The sequence below is a fragment of the Lepidochelys kempii genome, chromosome 1, assembly GCF_965140285.1.
Source record: "Lepidochelys kempii isolate rLepKem1 chromosome 1, rLepKem1.hap1, whole genome shotgun sequence".
Classification (NCBI taxonomy): domain Eukaryota; kingdom Metazoa; phylum Chordata; order Testudines; family Cheloniidae; genus Lepidochelys; species Lepidochelys kempii.
This window is the reverse complement of record NC_136380.1, coordinates 330,708,340-330,730,418: the sequence shown is the minus strand read 5'-3', so window position 1 is coordinate 330,730,418 and position 22,079 is coordinate 330,708,340. Positions and strand designations below refer to the sequence as shown.

Sequence of the window (22,079 nt, the reverse complement as noted above, 5' to 3'; positions counted from 1 at the left end):
GACAAGTCATGTGCCTAGGGCCCAAATTCATGGGAGCCAAACCTGAGCAGCATTGCAAGCCCATGCACCAGGTTACAATGCCACTCACTCAAATTTGGCCCAGCCACCCGCTTGTCATGGGGTCTGTGTTGCAAGGGTTTGGTCCAGCCACACTTCTGTCATGACGAGGGGGTAGCTGGGCCAAACCTGAATGGGCTGTGAGGCAGCCAGTGCTGCTCCTTCACGCCACTGCTGTGATGCTAGCTCCTGCACCAGGGCTGCTCTCCCCCCACCCCGGTGCCTGCCTGGCCTTACCCTACTTCCAGCAGCCTGTATCCTCTCTGCTGGGCCTGCAGGACTGGCTCACCAATGGCCTTGAGACCCGTTACAAGTAGGAGGAGCTGCCGTGTGTGCCCACATGGCAGGGCCAGATGGGAGAAGGAGTTGGGGGAGGTGTGCATGAGGGTTAATAGGTTGGTGTCCACAGCAACCTATTAGGCCTGACTGACCTGGATAGGAGAGGGTTAACTAAGCAACACCAGTACAGTACGAGTCGGACGTGCTTGGGTTAACAATCACTAACGCAGTAATGCTTACTGGGAAAGGGTTAATATACAGGCATCCCATACCACGGGAGCCTGTAGTTTAGCTGGTCAGTAGAGGGGCCCAGAATTATATATTTGCCTAGGGCTCAGTGATGGGTTAATTTGGCCCTGATTGGATTGGAGCTCAGGAGAGTGGCCTGGACTTTTAATGTTTTCAAATTGATGTTGCTAAATAATGTTGTGGTAAATAATAGCCTGCAGTGGGGAGGTGTGGTAGGTGTTGTTTTTTGTTTCAGGGTTTTTGGTATCAGAAGACATAAACATGAGACCTTTTTACGGAACTTGTATGGCTGTTAAGCTCTGGAAGCAAATGCCTCTCAGGTCTCTCAAGGGAAACTAGATTCTGAGTAAAATGTCTAGTGGGAGATTGTGACCGAATGTACCCCAATATTCACACTTAACACACTACTGAAATCTTTGCATAAAATATGCTTTGAGCGTTATCATTTTGAAAACTAATAACTCACTGGTCAACAATACAGTGTTGCTACATACATTTTGCCATCATATGTAAAGTTATGAATTCTCCCTGTAAGTTGTTGATGGCACATAGTCAAATCCATGCATCCCTGTCTAGGCAGGAGTTGTTAAACAAAAGAATGCGTGTTCATCTCAATTTACATACAAGTAGTAAACAAGGTCATTAAGACAGAAAAAGGGAGACAAGTTAAATCTGCATTTCAGCGTACACAGGGGAGGGGAGAGCATGGGGCCACCTTCACCCCCAGACTCCATGTTGCCTTAACTGTTTGAATAATCTTTGCTTTGAGGGGTACTCCTCAGCAGAACCCACTTTGAAGGGTGACAACTATAAAAGTGAGGGGCAAAACACCCCAGTTATCTCTTCCTATCCATCTGTCTTTCCCTAAGAAGATAATGGAACCAGCCATTTGACTTTGAGGAGAGCTCCTCCTGATCTAAAATTTGGTCAGCCGTGTTGCTGGGAACATGGGGTAAGGAGTTTACCTTGAACCAAGTCTAGTTTAAGATTTAGTACTAGATATTGTTTTACCTTTATTTCTCTTGTACTCATTTCTGAGTTTAATACCTTGTACTTGTACTCACTTAAAAACTTATTTCTTTGTAGTTAAATAAACTTGTTTTATTTTTAATCAGAACTAATCCAGTGTTGTGTTTAAACTGAATTGTTTGCTAACTCCAATTAAAGTAGCAAACTGTTGTCTGCTGCACCTGTAAGGTGTCAATGTACTTATCTGGGAGGCAGGATGTGGGCAGAAAATGGGCTTGTCTGAGGAGATGAGGAGACGTGGGCTAAAGTGTGATCCTTGGCACGCAAAGGGGCATGGAGGTTGGTGTTTGCCACTTAAGCCTTATCCCTGCCATTAGGTGTGGGTAATGTAGCCCCATAGTGGCATTCTGATTAATGCATGATCTAGTTCCTCTGTGCTTCCTGGCTTTCTCATTAGTAATATTTATTTTTACATTGCTTTTATACATGCTGCCCTTGTGCTTTACAGGATCAAGCCTTTCATATGTCTTTGGCCAAGAAAACAAATTGGGGGAGGGATGGGAAACATGTTCTTTCCCAATGACCTTCCGGGAACAGAGGTACGTACTTGGTGAGGGTAGAGACTCTAGAGTGACAGAAATGGCCTGAGGCAGGGAACAGTTTAAAGGGGCTACAATCCTGTAATTCATCACTCTCTGCTGATGGCTCTAAACTGAGCCATCAGCTGGGGAGAAGTCTGGGTGTATCTGCTTGAAGGGACTCCTTACCACATTAGGTCATTTGGGTGGTTGTAGACCAAACATAAGTAGCAGAAGCTACCTCCTCCTTTACTGTCACATACACAGAGCCTTGTATGCAGTCCTAAAAAAACTGCGAAATTCATATACCTTTGTGTTTTGAATGTGGAAGATACAGAAGAAGTGACTATTATAGACAAGAGTCCAAGAAACCTCAAGACAGAACCAAGCTTGGTAACAGCACAAAAATGCTACAGAGTAATGGCCTGATCCAATTCCCATGTAAGTCAAGATTATTATTTGGGATCTTGAAATGTATGCCACCAAGACTGGTGCTGATAACAGAGTGACAGCTTCCTTGCTGAAACAGATTCTCTGTTACTTTTGGCATTTGTTTTCTCTACAACTTACTCAGTGGTGGGACAGTTCTTCTCCATGTCTGACAATGGATCATGCGCCTGAGGCATTTGTTGTTGCCAGAAGCATGTATCTGATGTAGATTTTTCCGCTGTGTGAATTCTGTGTTTAATGACTATGTTGAAAGGCACAATAGGACACGTCTTTTAAGGTGTTCTCACTTGGCTTCTGGTGCATTGAGACACAAAGGCCAAATGATTTCAACTAGCCCCAAAGTGACAAAATATCAGTATGTTAAGGCCTGGGGTGTCGTCTACTTTCTTCTCTGCTCTCGATATCACTTGATAAGAAAAAGGCAAGAACAAAGTTAAACAGCCATATGTACTGAAACAGAGTGTCAGTACTCTGATGAATACACAGGCACAAGATAACATACAGCAAGACCTACTGACACTTTTAGAGGTCCTAATATAACCAGAAAATTTGCAAGCATTTTATAGCTCAGTGGTTTGAGCATTGGCCTGCTAAACCCAGGGTTGTGAGTTCAGTCCTTGAGGGGGCCATTTAGGGATATGGGGCAGAAATTAGGGTTTGGTCCTGCTTTGAGCAGGGGGTTGGACTAGATGATCTCCTGAGGTCCCTTCCAACCCTGATATTCTATGATTCTATGTCATCTATGATTTGTTATCATGAGTCACTTGTATACAGTTCACCCTTATCTTCATTTTGTTTATAGCTGATAGTGTGGTTTTCTAGTTAAAGCCAAGATTGGGAACCAGGGCACCTGGATTCAGGCACTGACTGTCTCAGATTTCTTGTGTGACCCTAGACAAAGTGCTTGCAGTAGGATCTCATTCAGAGAGGTGCCAAGCACCTCTAATTTTCATTGAGACAATGGGAGTTGAGGGCACTCTCAAAGCTTTCAAGGGATGCTAATTGTATTTCAGGGCTGTGCCCTTTATCTCTTTTTGGGTCAGTTGAAGCCAGTGCTAGGTTTGCCATTGATTTCAATAGGAGCATTATCCATTCCCAAGTTTTCTTTCTAGGGAAATGGGACTGTTACTTTATCTCTGAGGTGTTGTGAGGTTATATTTATTAATGCCTGTGATGTGCTTTGAGATCCTTAGATGCAGGACACTATAATACCACTGTGACAGAGGACTAGGTATGAAACTCTGAGTCAGCACTCTGTTCACAGCAACTCCAATCAGACTGACAAGGCAGACCTGTGCCTCATTTGTGGGTGGGGCAGAGCAGAAATGCTAAATAAACCATTAGCCAGATCCCACAAATCGGCACAGGAAGGAAGTAAAAAGGGGGGAAATAGGCAGAGATAGAGATTAGTCTGTCACTGCTTGTAAAGGAGCTAGGTATGTTGTGAAGCTGGTGGGACTCCGTTATAAATAAACTGCACAGGGTGCTGAATCAGCACAAGAGTCTCCATGTGGTTTGTAGACGGAGACAGAAGCAGGATCAAGGAGGCCTGTTACAACCACCCATACTTTGCATGGTATAAACTGTTAATTTATTTGTTAGTCAGGATTGCTTGACCCTGCTGCCTGGCAATGTTATGGCAGGTTATGGCTATAACTGTTAACCTGCAGCAAGAAGTTCTTGGCTCTTGTTTTTCCTCTTTATTTAAAAAAGTAGATGATGGCATTTAAAAAAAATAGAATATTAAATGTAATAGCCAGCCTCGCTGGAGAGAAGTCCTGTTCAAGGTCATGGCTGTGACAGCTGCTCAACCAGCATACACATTTCTCTCATTTTACCTATAAGTTTGCAAAAGGGATGCAATAAAAAGTGGGTGAGAATTACTGAAACCGATCCAGATCTGTGCCAGGGCAGGAAGGCAGTGCATGTACAATCTATCAGGTGTGTGAAGTCTTTTTCCCAAAGGCAAATGTTATAAAATGCTCTGGAAACATAGGAATGAGGTGGCTGGATATCTAGGATACATCTTAAAGGTAATGTGGGAATAAATAGTCAGAGGTATTGATTACTGTGGCTGAATGCACCTCTGTATTCACATCCTACACACTACTGTAGTAATCTTTTGTACAAAATATGCCTTTGTTGAGGTATCATTTGAAAATGAGTAACATGCTGGTCAATAATTTCACAGTGAAATGTATTTAGCAACATTATGAACATAAAATGAAATCATGACTGAAATGTGGCTATCAGACAAATCTGGGGAGTGGATAAACCTGTCTCTCAAAGACAAAGGACAAGCTGATGTTTCTAGCCAAGTGTCATCAAAGTTGATGGGCAATCACCTGTCAAATGGCCATTCTCTTGGCAAAGAAGGGGAGCTGGAACAGATCAATCTGTATTTCACCAAAGAGTAGCATTGAACCCCTTTCACCATAAGAATCCATGACTCCAACCTCACAGTGGGGATAAAATTTATCTAGGGATAAACCCTCAGGAAAATGCATTTCAAAGGGTGACTGAACTATAAAAGTGAGGGGCAAAACACCCCAAGGCATATCTCCCTATCCATCTCTTTCTCTTTTACCTTAGAAGGCAAAAGAAGCAGCCATTTGACTTTGGGAGAGATCCAGACCTGAAATTTGGTCAGCTCTGTTGCAAGAATTTTATCTTGAGTCAAAGCTATCTTGTTGAGTTTTATCTTTTTCTTTTGTAAACATTTTTGACTCTAGTGCCTTGTATTTGTACTCCCTTAAAACCTATCTTTGTAGTTAAATAAACTTGCTTTGTGCTTTAATGAAAACTAATCCATTGTTGTCTTTAAACTGACCTGTGTGGGTAAGTCCATTTAAAGTAGCAAACTGTTGTACATTGAGCCCTTACTTGAGCAACTGACCTCCAATATCTGGACTGTCCAGGAGAGGGCTGAACAGTGCAGAACACACTTGGATTTTCTTCACACAAAAAAAAGAGAGACCGGGAGTGTGTTTGGGGTCACCCTGCAAGTAATAGCCAAGGCTGGTGGAAGCCAGTGTGTGACTGGAGAAGACCTCTGCAGCAGGTCTGGGATCATGCAGGTCCCGCAGGACCTGCTGCCATAGTAGCAGGAGCAGGTAAAATGTACTTTGTTGTGGGCAGGATTGGCTGGCCAAAAAACCCAGACTGCATTGATTTGTGGGAAAATACTTTAAAACTTTCAGTACTTAAATTTAAGCAAAGGACAGAAAGAGATTTGATGTCTATTATAACAGGAGTTAAAAGTATTTTTTTCACGTGGTTTAAGCAAGATTTGCTTTGTTGTTTTAGTGGTAGAAATTGTCTGAATTCCCTGTGTGTATTTATATAATATATTAACCAACTTCTTGTTTTAAGTAGCATGAGGGACTGTGTCTCGTGGGATTTGTGGGATCTGAGGTTTTTGCGGGTGGGAGCAGGATAAAAATGCAAGAAACAATGTGGGAGTGGGAGTGAGTATTGCAGGGTGGGATGGGAGTGGGATTAAAAAAGTAGTCCCATACAGGCTCTAGACGGGAATGGTGCTAGCAGGCTGCAGCTATACACAGACACTTGGGGTGTGACCTGCATGTTGTTGGGCTGTTTGTGAGCAGCCCAGGTTGGGAGCTACAGCAGCAAAGCATTTTTAGGCTCCCAAGGTTGCAGGGCAGGTGATGACACAGCCCCCCACCGGCCTGGATTGCACCCCAGAATGTGATAATATCAACATGGAAAACAATAAGCACAAATTAATGGTAATCTCATAATGCTTTATGTATCAAAGCACTGAACACCAAATTCTGTCGTGAAATACATGCAAACCAATGGGATTTGTGTGCAGACATCTGAGGGGAAATCTGGCCCTAATTTAATTTAATCCTCACAACAACTGTTAGGGTTCAGTAAATAAGTAGTGTTACACCACTGGGAAAGTGAGACCCAGGCCCCAGTTCAGGCAAGAGTCCCTTTTCTGGGTAGCACTTCAACACATCCCAAACATACTCTTAGTCCCACTGAGTTCAGTGAAATTCATCATTTGCTTAAGTACCATCCTGAATAGGAATGTACCTAATCAAGTGCTTAACTGCTTTTGCTGGGGCCATAGAGGGGGAATGTGACTTTCCAAAGCCACACATTGACTCAGAGTCAGGATTACAACAAGCGAGACAGGGATAAAAATTTCCATTGATGTCAGTGAGGCAAGATTTCGCTCCTTCTCTCCCAGATCCGCTGCTGTCTCCGTCAGAGTGTGGGTGTTCTACTGCTAACATTTGAATGTGCTCCTGTCATCCAAAGTGGTTCAGTCTGTGCTATGGTAGGATATCACCCTGGGCTATTGACTGATCTGACAGGTGCTTTGTATACCTGATGTGGCTTAATGTACATGTAACCCACACACCTTCTGGGTGTGGTGTTCTGTCCCATCTAGTGGCACCAAGACCACTTAGAGAGAGAGAGATAAAATGAGTCTGCTCTACAGCTTTAGCTAGCAGCCAGTTGGCTTTTAGCTCATGTGGTAGAGGCTCATGCATGAAGCTCCAGAGGTCCCTGGTTCGATCCTGCCTGCTCACGACCAGGGTCTGTCCATATTGCATACACACATACAATACAAGAGCCCATACAATACTCTTTTCTGAGGGGGACGGAGGCACCCATATGGCACCCTAATATGGCATCCCAGGAGGTATGCTGCCTGGCAGGGGCCCGTATCTGAGATGTTACGGAGAGATAGTTGAGGATCATCCGGCTCTCTGACTACTATCCCATGCTTCATCCGTGTGGGCACTAATGATACTGCGAGGTATGACCCTTAGCAGATCAGAAGTGACTACAGGGCTCTGGGAGTAAGGGTGAAGGAGTTGGGAGCACAGGTGGTGTTCTCTTCGATCTTTCTGGTTAAGGGTAGGGGCCCAGGCAGACGCATCCTGGAGGTGAATGTTTCACTGCAAGGATTGTGTCACCAGGAGCGCTTCGGCTTCCTTGACCATGAGATGCTGTTCCAGTAAGGAAGGACTGCTAAGCAGGGATGGGGTCCACCTATCGAGGAAGGGGAAGAGCATATTTGGATACAGACTGGCTAACCCAGTGAGGAGGGCTTTAAACTAGGTTCGAAGGGGGCAGGTAACCAAAGCCCACAGGTTAGTCAGAGACCTGGGAGAAAGGTTGGAATTTGGGGGGAGCACGGGCTATTATAGCAGGGATAAGAGAGAGACAAGAAAGAACTGGGGCGGGAATCTAATCAATATTTTAGATGTCTATATACTAATGTGAGAAGAATGGGGAATAAGCAGGAAGAACTCGAAATGCTACTAAATAAACACAACTATGACACACAGTGGGCTGGTATGCATGACTGGATTATTAGTATAGAAGGGTACAGCTTGCTCAGGAAGGACGGGTAAGGAAAAAATGGTGGAGATGTTGCCTTATATGATAAAAATGTATACCCTTGGACTGAGGTTGAGATGGAAATAGGGGACAGATTTGTTGAAAGTTTCTGGGTAAGGATAAAAGGGGTAAGAAAAGAAGGGTGATGTCATGGTAGGGGTCTACTACGGGCCACCTCACCAGGAGGGAGAGGGGGATGACACTGCTTTTTTTTTAAAAAAAAACCAACTAACAAAACCATCCAAAGCGCAGGACGTGGTGGTGACGGGGGACTTCCGCTACCCAGACTTCTGCTGGGAAAATAACCCAGCAGGGCACAGATGACCCAGCACGTTCTTGGAATGTAGAAGATGGGTGGTGATTGGATGTTGGACATAGTGAATGCCAGTGAAAATGAGGTAGAATCAGAGGCTAAAGTAGAGAAAGAACAAGTTCAAAATAATTTAGACATGTTAGATGTCTTCAAATCACCAGGGCCCAATGAAATCCTAGACTACTCAAGGAGCTGACTGAGAAGATACCTGAGCCATTAGCGGTCATCTTTGAAAAGTCGTGGAAGATGGGAGAGATTCCAGAAGACTGGGAAAGGGCAAATATAGTGCCCATCTATGAAAAGGGAAATAAGGACAACCCTGAGAATTACAGACCAGTCAGCTTAACCTCTGTACCCGGAAAGATAATGGAGCAAATAATTAAGCAATCAATTTGCAAACATCTAGAAGATAATGTGATAAGTAAAAGCATGGATTTGTCAAGAACAAATCGTGTCAAACCAACCTGATAGCTTTCTTTAACAGGGTAACAAGCCTTACGGATGGGGGGAAGCAGTAGACAAGGTATATCTTGACTTTAGTAAATCTTTTGATATGGTCTTGCATGACCTTCTCATAAATAAACTAGGGAAATGCAACCTAGATGTAGCTACTCTAAGGTGGGTGAAAATCTGGTTCGAAAACCGTTCCCAGAGAGTAGTTATCAGTAGATCAGTCATGCTGGAAAGGCATAACAAGTGGGGTCCTGCAGGGATCAGTTCTGGGTCTGGTTCTGTTCAAAATCTTCATAAATGATTGATAATGGCATAGAGAGTACACTTATAAAGTTTGTGGATGATACCAAGCTGGGAGGGGTTGCAAGTGCTTTGGAGGATAGGATCATTCAAAATGATCTGGACAAACTGGAGAAATGGTTTGAAGTAAATAGGATGAAATTCAATAAGGACAAATGCAATGTACTCCACTTAGGAAGGAACAATCAGTTGCACACATACAAAATGGGAAATGACTGCCTAGGAAGGAGTACTGCAGAAAAGGATCTGGGGGTCATAGTGGATCACAAGCTAAATATGAATCAACAGTGTAACACTGTTGCAAAAACATCATTCTGGAATGTATTAGCAGGAGTGTTGTAAGCAAGACACAAGAAGTAATTCTTCCACTCTGCTCTGTGCTGATTAGGCCTCAACTGGAGTATTGTGTCCAGTTCTGGGTGCCACATTTCAGGAAAGATGTGGACAAATTGGAGAAAGTCCAGAGAAGAGCTACAAAAATGATTAAATGTCTAGAAAACATGACTTGTGAGGGAAGATTGGAAAAGAGGAAACTGAGGGTGGACATAACAGTTTTCAAGTACATAACAGGTTGTTAACAAGGAGGAGGGAATATTATTGTGCTTAACCACTGAGGATAGGACAAGAAGCAATGGGCTTAAATTGCAGCAAAGGCAGTTTAAGTTGGACATCAGGAAAAACTTCCTAACTTTCAGGGTGGTTAAGCACTGGAATAAATTGCCTAGGGAGGTTGTGGAATCTCCATCATTGGAGGTTTTTAAGAGCAGGTTAGACAAGCACCTGTCAGGGATGGTCTAGATCTGGGATCAGAAACCTTTAGCACACGGTCCATCAGGGAAATCCGCTGGCGGGCCAGGACGGTTTGTTTACCGGAAACGTCTGCAGGTTCAGCCAATCGAAGCTCCCTCTGGCCATGGTTTGCCCTTCCAGGCAAATGGGAGCTGTAGGAAGTGGCGCGGGATGAGGGAGATACTGGCTGCCGCTTCCAGCAGCCCCCATTGGCCTGGAAAGGCGAACCGCAGCCAGAGGGAGCTGCAATCGGCTGAAACTGCAGACGCTGCAGGTAAACAAACCGTCCCGGCCCACCAGCAGATTTCCCTGACAGGCCGCATGCCAAAGTTTGCCAATCCCTGATCTAGATAATACTTAGTCCTGCCATGAGTGCAGGGGACTGGACTAGATGACTTCTCAAGGTCTCTTCCAGTCCTATGATCCTATGATACAGCACACTGGTAAATTAAAGTTTCCGAAAGGAACTACTGCTCCAGGGCTCTTAACTTGGGGCGCCTTGGGAGAATAGTAATTTCTTTAACTTACTAGTGTAAGGAATATAGTGTTGTAGCCTTGTCAGTCCCAGGATACTAGAGACAAGGTGGGTGAGGTCACATCTTTTACTGACCAACGTCTGTAGGTGAGAGAGACAAGCTTACACAGTTCTTCAGACCATGCCAGACCTGAAGAGCTCTGTGTAAGCTCAGAAGTGGGTCCAATAAGAGATGTTACCTCACCCTATCTTGTCTCTGTGTAATGAATGTCCCTCTTACCCTTTATAAGAGCTTGTATGGTACATGTAACAGAGTAGTTTAAACTGATTTTTTTTATTATTCTTTGCATTTACCTCTGCAAGTTGCATTTCGTACAGATGACAAGATGCTATTATTTATTACTGTAGCTTGCATATTTCTGAATATACTTCAGTTATCTTCCTTTGTTTCTATCTTACTAGTTTACTGATATATGACTATTTGTGTCAGATAACAAGTATTGTGTAATGAACTGAAAATTCCTTTCCCATGGAAAAGGAATAGGAGTATGTTCTGTGTCTCTCTACTTTCTGATGGTTCGGTATTATATGACTAATACACTATAAAGACAAGTAGCTTTTTGGCAGGATTTGATCACTAACCTCGCCTAGATTTATGATCGCATCATCTTTTCCTCCTTACAGAATAGTATGTGCTGTACTTATATGTGGGATTGGCTCCAGTAGTTGTTTACTGGATGAAGCTTCCATCCTTGCCTGTTTGGCGCCATCATTAAAATGATATGCCCCTTTTAGGACAGCCATATTGTATGCAGAGAATCCTAGCGCTGCTGGTAATTTTGTTGGAGTGCATAAACTGTTCACCTTATTTTCCATTTTAGGAAAATCTGCAGTAATACCACCATCAGCGCAGCCCCACTGGTGGTAAAAACAGTGAAAATGCTAGCATGGATGCAGAATGGGTATCTCTTAATGCCATGTTGTCTAGACTTACTCTTAGTAGAACAACTTCAAATACAAGTGGCTTGAATTTTCAGAAATCTTGAGCACTCAGATTCCACTGGCATCAGTGGGAACTGGAAATGCACTGAATATCTGGCCAGAAATTTAGCCATGCTTCAGGCACCCTTGACTAATGAAATTCAAGATTCCAGCTGTAGGATTTACTTGTGGGATGAATCCATTCTAATTAAAATTTCCAATTTTGGGTGGGCTCTTTTGGTCTAGCCCCTACCCACTTAAAGTATGCTCTGAATTTGATCTTCCGACCTTAATAACTTTAAAATATTAGGAAAAGGAATACACTCAGAGATATTAAGGCCAGGAGGGCCCATCAGATCATCTAGCCTGACCTCCTGTATGACACAGCCATTGAATTGCATACAATCACATATGGAAAGTGAATGCACTCTGGAGAAGATACATTGCCCCAACATTAAAGACCGATATACTGGTAAAACTGATTTTGTGCCCCATACACAAAAAGGGGCATATGGCAAGGCTGCTTAAAGTGAACTTGTTGCAGCTACTGCAGCAAGACAGAGATACTGCAGTGTAACAGACATGTCATTCGTGTCTGCCTCCGCAGATGAACTTGCTTAAACAACCTTAGTGATATATCATTACTTTAAAGACCAAAAACCCTTCTCATAAATGCTGATCATAAACCCTACAATCCACACATTTTAATTCTCCTCCAAAATTAGTATTCGTCAACATGAATTACTTGTAATGCAACTGGAGATCATCTGGCACAGGATGTACTTACTAATGGAAGTGTATAAGTTCAGAAGCAGAAAGACTAAAAGGCTGTGAAAGCACAGTATTAATTTATGAACAGATAAGTCAGGTGTGCACTTGAAAACTGTTGCCAAAGGGTTCATTTAACACTTATGTAAGGACAACATTAGAAAAAATATTTGCATATTAATTAACACCATATAGTTTCTACAGTTTCTCACAGCTACCCAGCTATCAAATGTAATTCCTACTCACATTATCCTTATCCTGGGCCTGTTCCCAACTGTGTTTTGCCTCTTCTCTAGGTGGCTGCTAGTCTGGATCATTTATAAATGTTGAACAGCACTCGTCCAGTATAGATCATTAGGGGACCCTACTATTTACTTCTCTCCACTGTGAAAACTAGCCATTTATTCGCAAAAAGAAAAGGAGGACTTGTGGCACCTTAGAGACTAACCAATTCATTTGAGCATGAGCTTTCGTGAGCTACAGCTCACTTCATCGGATGCATCTGTAGCTCACGAAAGCTTATGCTCAAATAAATTGGTTAGTCTCTAAGGTGCCACAAGTCCTCCTTTTCTTTTTGCGAATACAGACTAACACGGCTGTTACTCTGAAACTAGCCATTTATTCCTACCTTTTGATTCTTACTTCTTAATCAGTTACTGACCAATTAGAGAACTTTTCTTAACATGCCGTGTTCATCTGTGTGTCTGATAATTCTGTTCTCTACAGTACTGTCAGCCAGTTTGCTTGGTACTGAATTTAGGTTTTAAGGGCTTGTAATTGCCAGGATTGTCTCTGGAACTTTTTTTTTTTTTTTAAATCAGCACTGCATTAGCTTTCCACCAGTCATCTGGTACAGCAGCTTATTTAAGCAACAGGCAACCTTTCACAGTTGATAGTTCTGCAATTTCATATTTGAGTTCCTTCAGAACTCTTGGGCGAGAACTATCTGCTCCTAATGATTTATTGTTTTAATTTATCAATTTGTTCAAAAACCTCGTTTCTTGACACCTCAATCTGGGACAGTTCAGATCTGTCACCTGAGAAGAATAGCTCAGGTATGGGAAACTCCCTTACATCCTCTTCAGTGAAGACTGATGCAAACAACTCATTTTAGCTTCTCTGCAATGTCCTTGTCTTCCTTGATTGTCCCATGGCCCCACTGACTGTTCAGCCAGCTTCCTGTTTCTGAGTACTTAAAAAAAATTCTAGAAAGTTGTTAGCTTTTGGTAGTTGCTCTTCAAATTCTTTTTTGGACTGCCTAATTATACTTTTTTACGCTTGAGCTGACAGAGTTTTATATTCCTTTTTATATTCCCCAGTAGGATTTGACTTAGTTTTTAAAGAGTGGATGGAAGTGTGTGTGTGTGTGTGTGTGTGTGTGAAATTCTCATGATTTTTAAGCAAATTTCATTATTTTGGAGAGGATGGCTGACTCATTGGGGGGAGTTGTTGTGTGGTTTTTTTTTTAATGTTTAAGGGTGGTAATACTGAATAAGTAACACTTTTTTTTTCTTGGCGCCTTTCCAAATGTTGTAATCTTGCCTTTCATAAAAGATTGCACAGCCTGTTGTGATAAATTGAATGAAAGACACAAAACTATATGAAACAAATTATCATTGTTACATATAAATGGTATAATTGTCTTGGATGTTGTCCAGGACTGAGCTGCACACTCCTTCAGTATTTCACAGGACTGCACAGTAATCAGCAGAGTCACTTCTGACTGTATTAGTGTTACACACTTTTTTTTTTTAGGGAAAATATTTGCAATTAATGTAAAAACATTTGCCATGTACCTTAATCCGATTCAGGAGCTGGAGAAAAGTGATGGTAAATTTTTGGAGTACAGTATCCAAAATAAAGTTCTTCATCATATATAAACAATGCATATTTTCAAACAACACTTTTATAATCTTATAAAGCGATATACATATCAGAAATAACTAAAGTTAAATTTGACAGCAAAAATCCATGTTGAGTTAGACTGGTGTAAATCTAGACTAGTTCTGTGGATTTTTGAATAAAAATCTTGCTATGTTTTTTTGTCTTGTTTTAAAATAAACATTCCCCAACAGCAGTTGCAAACTGAAAACATTTCTAAAATTTTGTTTGTAAAGCCCTTTGAAATTATAGGTAGAAAGGTGTTATATACATGAAATTTCTTGTGAAAAGAAATGCTCTTTAAATATTTTGTTTAAAATTAAACAAATGTAATTCTCAAAACCCCAAATCTGTGCTTAATCATGTTTAATTTTAAGTGTGTACATAAGTTTTTTTTGTTTGTTTGTTCTCCTCCCCATCATGATTTAAATTTGTAAAGGCTTCATATTCCATTATTGATTTCATTAAAACAATTTTAAATGTTTAATCATAGGAGACACTTTCAATTCAGTTTTTGGTTAGAATTAGCACATTTCCAGTGAATATTTCTGAAAATCTTATTTGATCTTATTACTAATAAAGTTTCTCAAAACTTCCCATTATTACAACCTGTTTTCAGTTCCTTTTCTAACTGTGTGCCAAACCATAGATATTCAGTGTGAAAGTATCCTTGCTAGGTGTCTGGTTCAGACCAAATGGTTTTTTTTTCCAAAATTTTGAGCTAAAATGATTCATCCTTTTTGGATAATGAGGCTAGGGAAAAATACATTGTTTGCCCATGTTAATTTCTGATGACCTTTTATTTGGAAAGGCCACGCGTCCTCATGCTTTGGAACAGGGACTTGAAATTTGGCGGGGGGGGGGCCTTTGGGTCAGGGGTATAAAGAGTACCGGGATGCTTGGTCAACTCACCTTCAGTTTATTTCATATCCATGTCATACTTGCTTTCCTCCACCGCATAAGCACCTATATCAATAGAGATGGATCAGCGTATGGAGTTTTTTTCTCATATAGTTTGTGAAGTGAGGAATTTGGAATATGTGAAAAATAAGCAGATGTGTATTATGCAGCTTGTTGGTAAGAGTCTAAACCTGTTATAAACACCTTTTTTCACGATGATCCTATGGTGGGAAACAGATTGGCACAGCTCAGTGTGATCACTTGAACCAAGGCATGGAAAAGCCCGGTAGGCAGATAATTAATCATTCCTTTGTATGGTCTGTTAGCTTGGGAAAGAAGGAGCTGTTGCCTGGTTTCAGGGAGTGCATTCTTTCCATTGCGAAGCAAAAGTGCCATGCTTTTGACACAAAATCTGTTCAATAGGTCATCAGTGCTGGCCAAATGCTATATGCAGTCAAGGTCAGAGGTATAACTGTCTTTAATCTACTGTTTTGCACAGATGTTAACCAAGAGTGAATCCAAGCAGTGCTGTGCAGAGATTTTTGGTTCTTGAATTTTACTCATCCTGTACGTCAATTATGCCATGAAATTATGAAGCTGCAGAACAGCCAAATCATGCAGATGTCTCATTTGTGCTGAGTTGTGATTTCTTAGCTTTTGAGAATACATTTCTAAAGGACAGGAAAATGAAGTGACATTGCAGCACTTCTAACAAAACTTTTGATATTGAATGTATCCTTTTTCTTTCCCAGCTGAAAGAGTTATTTTCAATTCAAGGCAAAGTGAAAAGAACCATAAATTGCTGAATTTGAAAGAAGTTGCTGGTCCATTGTCCAGAATAGATGTGCAAAATAAACAGTATTAAATGGTTACTAGGGATTTTTTTCCTGACAACATCCCTTATTTTCTTAGCAAAACAGTTTCTTTGCTAATGAGATAAATGGAATATAAAATCAGTAAATGTCCAATATGAAAAAGAGGCAGGAAAGAATTCTTAGAATTTACCTTTATTCATTTCTGAGAAAACATAATCAAAGTTGACCTAGCATGCATTTGGGTTGTGGTTTTGTTTTGTTTTTAAAGTTAGTAAGTAGAGTGGGCTTTGAATGAGGCCCATTGAAGTCGGTGTAAAAAGCCCGTTGACTTCAGTAGGCATTGGGTTCAGTCCTTTTATTAGTAGCTTTAGTATAGTATTGCCTCAAAAAGGTGTTTTCTTTTTTTGTTTTTTTTTTTGTTTTTTAAATTGAGCTGTTTGTGGGCGTAACTGCCATATTGCACATTAACTGCTATTTAAGACTTTAGTACTGGTTTGCAATGTTTTGGACAGATTACTACAAAGGGTAACAATGTAGAGGCAGGTTTCAGAGTAGCAGCCGTGTTAGTCTGTATTTGCAAAAAGAAAAGGAGGACTTGTGGCACCTTAGAGACTAACCAATTTATTTGAGCATAAGCTTTTGTGAGCTACAGCTCACTTCATCGGATGCATTAATGTAGAGGCAGGTCAGAATGTTTGTTGTGCTATTGAAATGCTCATGAATATGCAGCTAGAAATACAAAAGTTGTATGCAGCTTCTCTCAGTACATTGTTTTAGTGAACTCTGCTGGGTACTGTGTGCAAATATTAGTGTTGTCAGTATAAGGGAAAAGAGGGTGTGTGTGTGTGTGAGAGAGAGATGTGATATGGTATAAAGAATGGGTCAGTGATTTTGGGGTTGATGAAGCCATGAGTGAGTTTTGCAGGAGATCCCAAACAAGTGCTAATAAAATCTTTTTTTTTTACACCTAATCTTGTAATTTTATATATGCCACATGAAACGGTGGCCGGGAGCTCCAGGGGTCCCCCGGCTGTCCACTGGCTGAAGTTACGGAAGTCTTTGGATGTCACGTATGCTGTGACTTCCCTAACTAAATTGCAGCCTTACTCATGACCAAAGTTTTATTGCTAAATGCCTAACTGTAATACTGTAGCATTCCATATAAACATACTGTCATAAATATAAAGGGAAGGGTAAACCCCTTTGAAATCCCTCCTGGCCAGGGGAAAGCTCCTCTCACCTGTAAAGGGTTAAGAAGCTAAAGGTAACCTCTCTGGCACCTGACCAAAATGACCAATGAGAAGACAAGATACTTTCAAAAGCTGGGAGGAGGGAGAGAAACAAAGGGTCTGTCTGTCTGTCTGTAGCCTTCTTTGCCGGGGATAGACCAGGAATGGAGTCTTAGAACTTTTAGTAAGTAATCTAGCTAGGTATGTGTTAGATTATGATTTCTTTAAATGGCTGAGAAAAGGATTGTGCTGAATAGAATAACTATTTCTGTCTGTGTATCTTTTTTGTAACTTAAGGTTTTGCCTAGAGGGGTTCTCTATGTTTTTGAATCTAATTACCCTGTAAGATATCTACCATCCTGATTTTACAGGGGGGATTTCTTTATTTCTATTTACTTCTATTTTTATTAAAAGTCTTCTTGTAAGAAAACTGAATGCTTTTTCATTGTTCTCAGATCCAAGGGTTTGGGTCTGTGGTCACCTATGCAAATTGGTGAGGCTTTTTATCCAACATTTCCCAGGAAAGGGGGGGTGCAAGTGTTGGGAGGATTGTTCATTGTTCTTAAGATCCAAGGGTCTGGGTCTGTAGTCACTTAGGCAAATTGGTGAGGCTTTTTACCAAACCTTGTCCAGGAAGTGGGGTGCAAGGTTTTGGGAAGTATTTTGGGGGGGAAGGACGCGTCCAAACAGCTCTTCCCCAGTAACCAGTATTAGTTTGGTGGTGGTAGCGGCCAGTCCAAGGACAATGGGTGTAATATTTTGTACCTTGGGGAAGTTTTGACCTAAGCTGGTAAAGATAAGCTTAGGAGGTTTTTCATGCAGGTCCCCACATCTGTACCCTAGAGTTCAGAGTGGGGGAGGAACCTTGACAAAGACCAACAAGTTAAAGAGAGACAACTCTGGATACAGAAAATGCGAAAAAGGAAACCACTGAGCAAGGCACAATGGAGTGTCAGGGAAGCTATTGAAGAGAAGGCAAGTGACAGTGTGACCGTCCAGAAAAAAAACCAAAGCTATTGGGCCATCCGCTGCTGCTGTTGGAACAAACAGCAAATAATCCTGACTATCTGGCCCTCCTTAGTACAAAAGGCTGCCAACCTGGACAGGAAAATAAAATGCATGTTCAGTTCAGAACCTAGTGCATGTTTGTTTATATGGAATGCTACAGTATGTGTCAAGGTTCCTCCTCCACTCTGAACTGTAGGGTACAGATGTGGGGACCTACATGAAAAACCTCCTAAGCTTATCTTTACCAGCTTAGGTCAAAACTTCCCCAAGGTACAAAATATTACACCCGTTGTCCTTGGACTGGCCGCTACCACCACCAAACTAATACTCGTTACTGGGGAAGAGCTGTTTGGACGCATCCTTCCCCCCAAAATACTTCCCAAAACCTTGCACCCCACTTCCTGGACAAGGTTTGGTAAAAAGCCTCACCAATTTGCCTAGGTGACTACAGACCCAGACCCTTGGATCTTAAGAACAATGAACAATCCTCCCAACACTTGCACCCCCCCTTTCCTGGGAAATGTTGGATAAAAAGCCTCACCAATTTGCATAGGTGACCACAGACCCAAACCCTTGGATCTGAGAACAATGAAAAAGCATTCAGTTTTTTACAAGAAGACTTTTAATAAAAAATAGAAGTAAATAGAAATAAAGAAATCCCCCCTGTAAAATCAGGATGGTAGATATCTTACAGGGTAATTAGATTCAAAAACATAGAGAACCCCTCTAGGCAAAACCTTAAGTTACAAAAAAGATACACAGACAGAAATAGTTATTCTATTCAGCACAATTCTTTTCTCAGCCATTTAAAGAAATCATAATCTAACACATACCTAGCTAGATTACTTACTAAAAGTTCTAAGGCTCCATTCCTGGTCTATCCCTGGCAGAAACCAGCATACAGACAGACGGAGACCCTTTGTTTCTCTCCCTCCTCCCAGCTTTTGAAAGTATCTTGTCTCCTCATTGGTCATTTTGGTCAGGTGCCAGCGAGGTTACCTTTAGCTTCTTAACCCTTTACAGGTGAGAGGAGCTTTCCCCTGGCCAGGAGGGATTTCAAAGGGGTTTACCCTTCCCTTTATATTTATGACAGTCTTTCAAAATTAAAAACAACCCCTTTGTGCCATTGATTAAAGTATCCACGTGCACCTCTGTGAGCATGGCACTTGTTAAATATCACTGGTGGTTGTTTTTTTTTGTTTGTTTGTTTGTTTTAAATCCCTCTCTTTCTCATATGTGCTTCCTTCAGGGGCCAGATTTCACACCAACAGATAAAAGCTTTTCTTTGGGTCTTTATCCCATTTTCTCAGGTGTAAAATGGTCAATAAACAGAAGTAGCTAGCACATAAAAAGTGAAGAATATGTACTCTGCAAAGATGTAAAAACACTTGAGACATGGTATTCAAATATATGTCTCAACTCAGCAGTTAGGATTTATGCTTGGAAAGTAATTTAAGTAGACTCCGAGCTGACCTCTTAAGGACAGAAAGAAAAAAACTATTATTGAGATAAACTGCCATTGAAATTGTTTTATGTGCTCTCATTTTCCAGTGATTTGCTTCTTGTTGCTAAAAGTATGCATTTTTCTTTAGAGCTCAATTTTAAATTCAGACGGCAGTTTTCATTTATACGGAGAGATTTAGTTTGTGTGTAAAACAGATGACTTGTGGAAAGATAGAGCTTTAGTAATTTGTACTAGAGAGCTATCTGTTGCAGGATCTGGCAAATCTCCTAGCCCTAAAGAAGCCTCTGTTACATTTTATAGGAGTTTCTGTAATCCCCTGCCTTCCATTACACTTAAAGTATTTCCTAATAACTACCTCTCTGCCTTTGGGCTCTGATGCAGAAAAGTGATCAAAAGCACATGTTTAAATCCCACCGAATAGGACTTCAGCACATATTTCAAATTGAACACCTGTTTTCAGTGCTTTCCTGAATTGGGGCCATTAATAGTAATTTTGTTACCCTGTTTGTAATGTAGAAAACTAAAACCAAGTAGCATTATAATTAAAATTGCCCATAGTCACTGGCTGAAGTCCTGACTGGGGCTTGAGGAGATGCTACTTGACAGAAACAAATAAGCAGTCAATAGGCCAGTGGGGAAACTCTGAAAATTTGCTCTTAGGATACATACAGGATGCTCTCTCTGTAGGTAAAGATTCTACACTCTTCCTGCCTCCAGAAAGATAAAGATATTCCTCTTCCCATGAAAACATGCTATCATAATGTAGGTCTTGATTCTGCAAGATACATGTGCCTGACTTCGAAGTCATCAGGACAAATCATGCTGACAGTTGGGCATGTGTTTATATACCCTGCTGATCTGACGTTTGTCCCTTTCCCTTTTCTGCCCTTGAAATGACCCAAGTACAGTATAATGTAGGCAGTGCTGTTTATGGAATGTCCTGTGTAGATTATCCTGCATCTGTTTCAGATCCTTGGACAACAATTCATATGTTTTTAAAAGTCTTAGCTCAATGTGGGTGTTTCTCAGGTTACAAAACCAATTTAGATAGATCAGGGATTATGTTTCAGTTACTGTACTGCAGATGGCTTTCTCTCATCTTCCCTTTTAAATAGTCCCTTGCTTTGATTATATATTTAGGTACAATAGCATGTATATTCCTTTTGAGCTATATGTCTTAAATGCATAGAACATTTTCCATCTTCTGACCAAATAAGATTAACTTTTCTCATTTCTATTTAATAGACTGCAAAATCAGATGAGTAGTTCACTTCATTCTCCATATGTGTTTTAACGTTTCAATTCATGTCTCCACATGTTTTCGTTTTTATCCAGTTTCATACGTCAGTTCCAAAATTCACAAGGGATAATAAACTCCCCCGGAATGAGCAGTCATAGTTTAATTCTTATATGTTCCCCAGGGGGACAAATTCTGCCAGATGTGTTTGTTTTGTTGGTCTGCCAGACAACAGCAAATGTCTTGTGTTTTCAGGGATAATGGGCCAATCTGTGCGTGAATTCAAATAGTTCCCCAGTTTTTAATAGTCTTACCTTGCAGACTTGATAAACATGCCCTTTGGAAGAACAAACATTTTTGTAAAGTGTTGCTGGAGATCATTTTATCTTGTGAGGAGTGAAGCATATTCCATTCTTGCATAATGGTAAATCTTGCAATTCACCTTAAAGAAAATACGGATTTGAAGTGCATTATTGCTGATTCCTTTTTGTTCATATCCAAAACAAATATCAGTTGTCTAGGAACTGGCTGTTTAAATGTGGTATTTACAGCTAATTCACACTGACTATCTTTGTGCTTTGTTTGTGACCCCAGTTGTGGGTGAGTCTGACTTTAAGGTATTTCTCTGAGAAGGATTATGTTGAGAACCTGCTATATGAGTCTCTACCTTAGTTCAATTTTACTGATAGCTCAATGCTCTCATTTTTATGAGACTCCTTATGGATACAGGATTTGCATTAACCCACTGTGGATAATGCTTATGCAATTCTGTCTCTGGTAAAATAAGATAAATTACATGCCTGGTTGAAAATCATTTTTTTTCCTCCTGAACTATGTCAATTCTGTTGCATTCCACAAAAAGATAGTTACATGTATGACCAGTCTGTCATTTCAATAATATCACAGCTTGAGTGATTTTTATACCTCAAGTTGTGACTTCTTGTAAAATAATTTAGCTACAAAAATAGCAAGTTTAAAACACATGTTTTAAAATAAGGGATTCAAGATCTCATGGTTCAGGCCACAAACTAACAACTGCCTGAATCGAGGAAAAAGCTTCTGTGAGAAGGTTATATCATTGTTCATTATGGGAAAGTTTACACCTTCCTTTGAAGACTCTGGTATCCGCAGTTGTCAGACAAGATGCTACGTTATGCAGATCACAGGTATGTTCTGGTATGGCAATTCCTATGTAATTCTGACATAAAGTAGACATGCCTCAACTATTTTTAAAAATTACTAATTAGGCAAATAGTCCATATCTGTGTAGCCCTATTGACTTCAGCAGCCCTACTTGCCTGAGTGGATTGTAGCCTGGTGGATAAGGCACTGGGCTGGGACTTGAAAGACCTGGATTTTATTCCCTGCTCTGCTGTTAGCTTGCTGGTTGATAGTTGGGTAAGTTACTTCACTTCCATGTGTCTCCATTTCCTCATCTGTAAAAGGAGATAATGATACTGACCATCTTTTAAGTGCTTTGAGATTTACCAGTGAAAAGTTC

General features: G+C 40.9%; 1 protein-coding gene across 13 annotated transcripts in view; it reads left to right on the top strand.

Moving 5' to 3' along the window:
• The window catches only part of MAGI2 (membrane associated guanylate kinase, WW and PDZ domain containing 2), a 1,181,180-nt gene that overhangs the window by 106,572 nt on the left and 1,052,529 nt on the right, over positions 1–22,079 (top strand). The window lies entirely within an intron of this gene.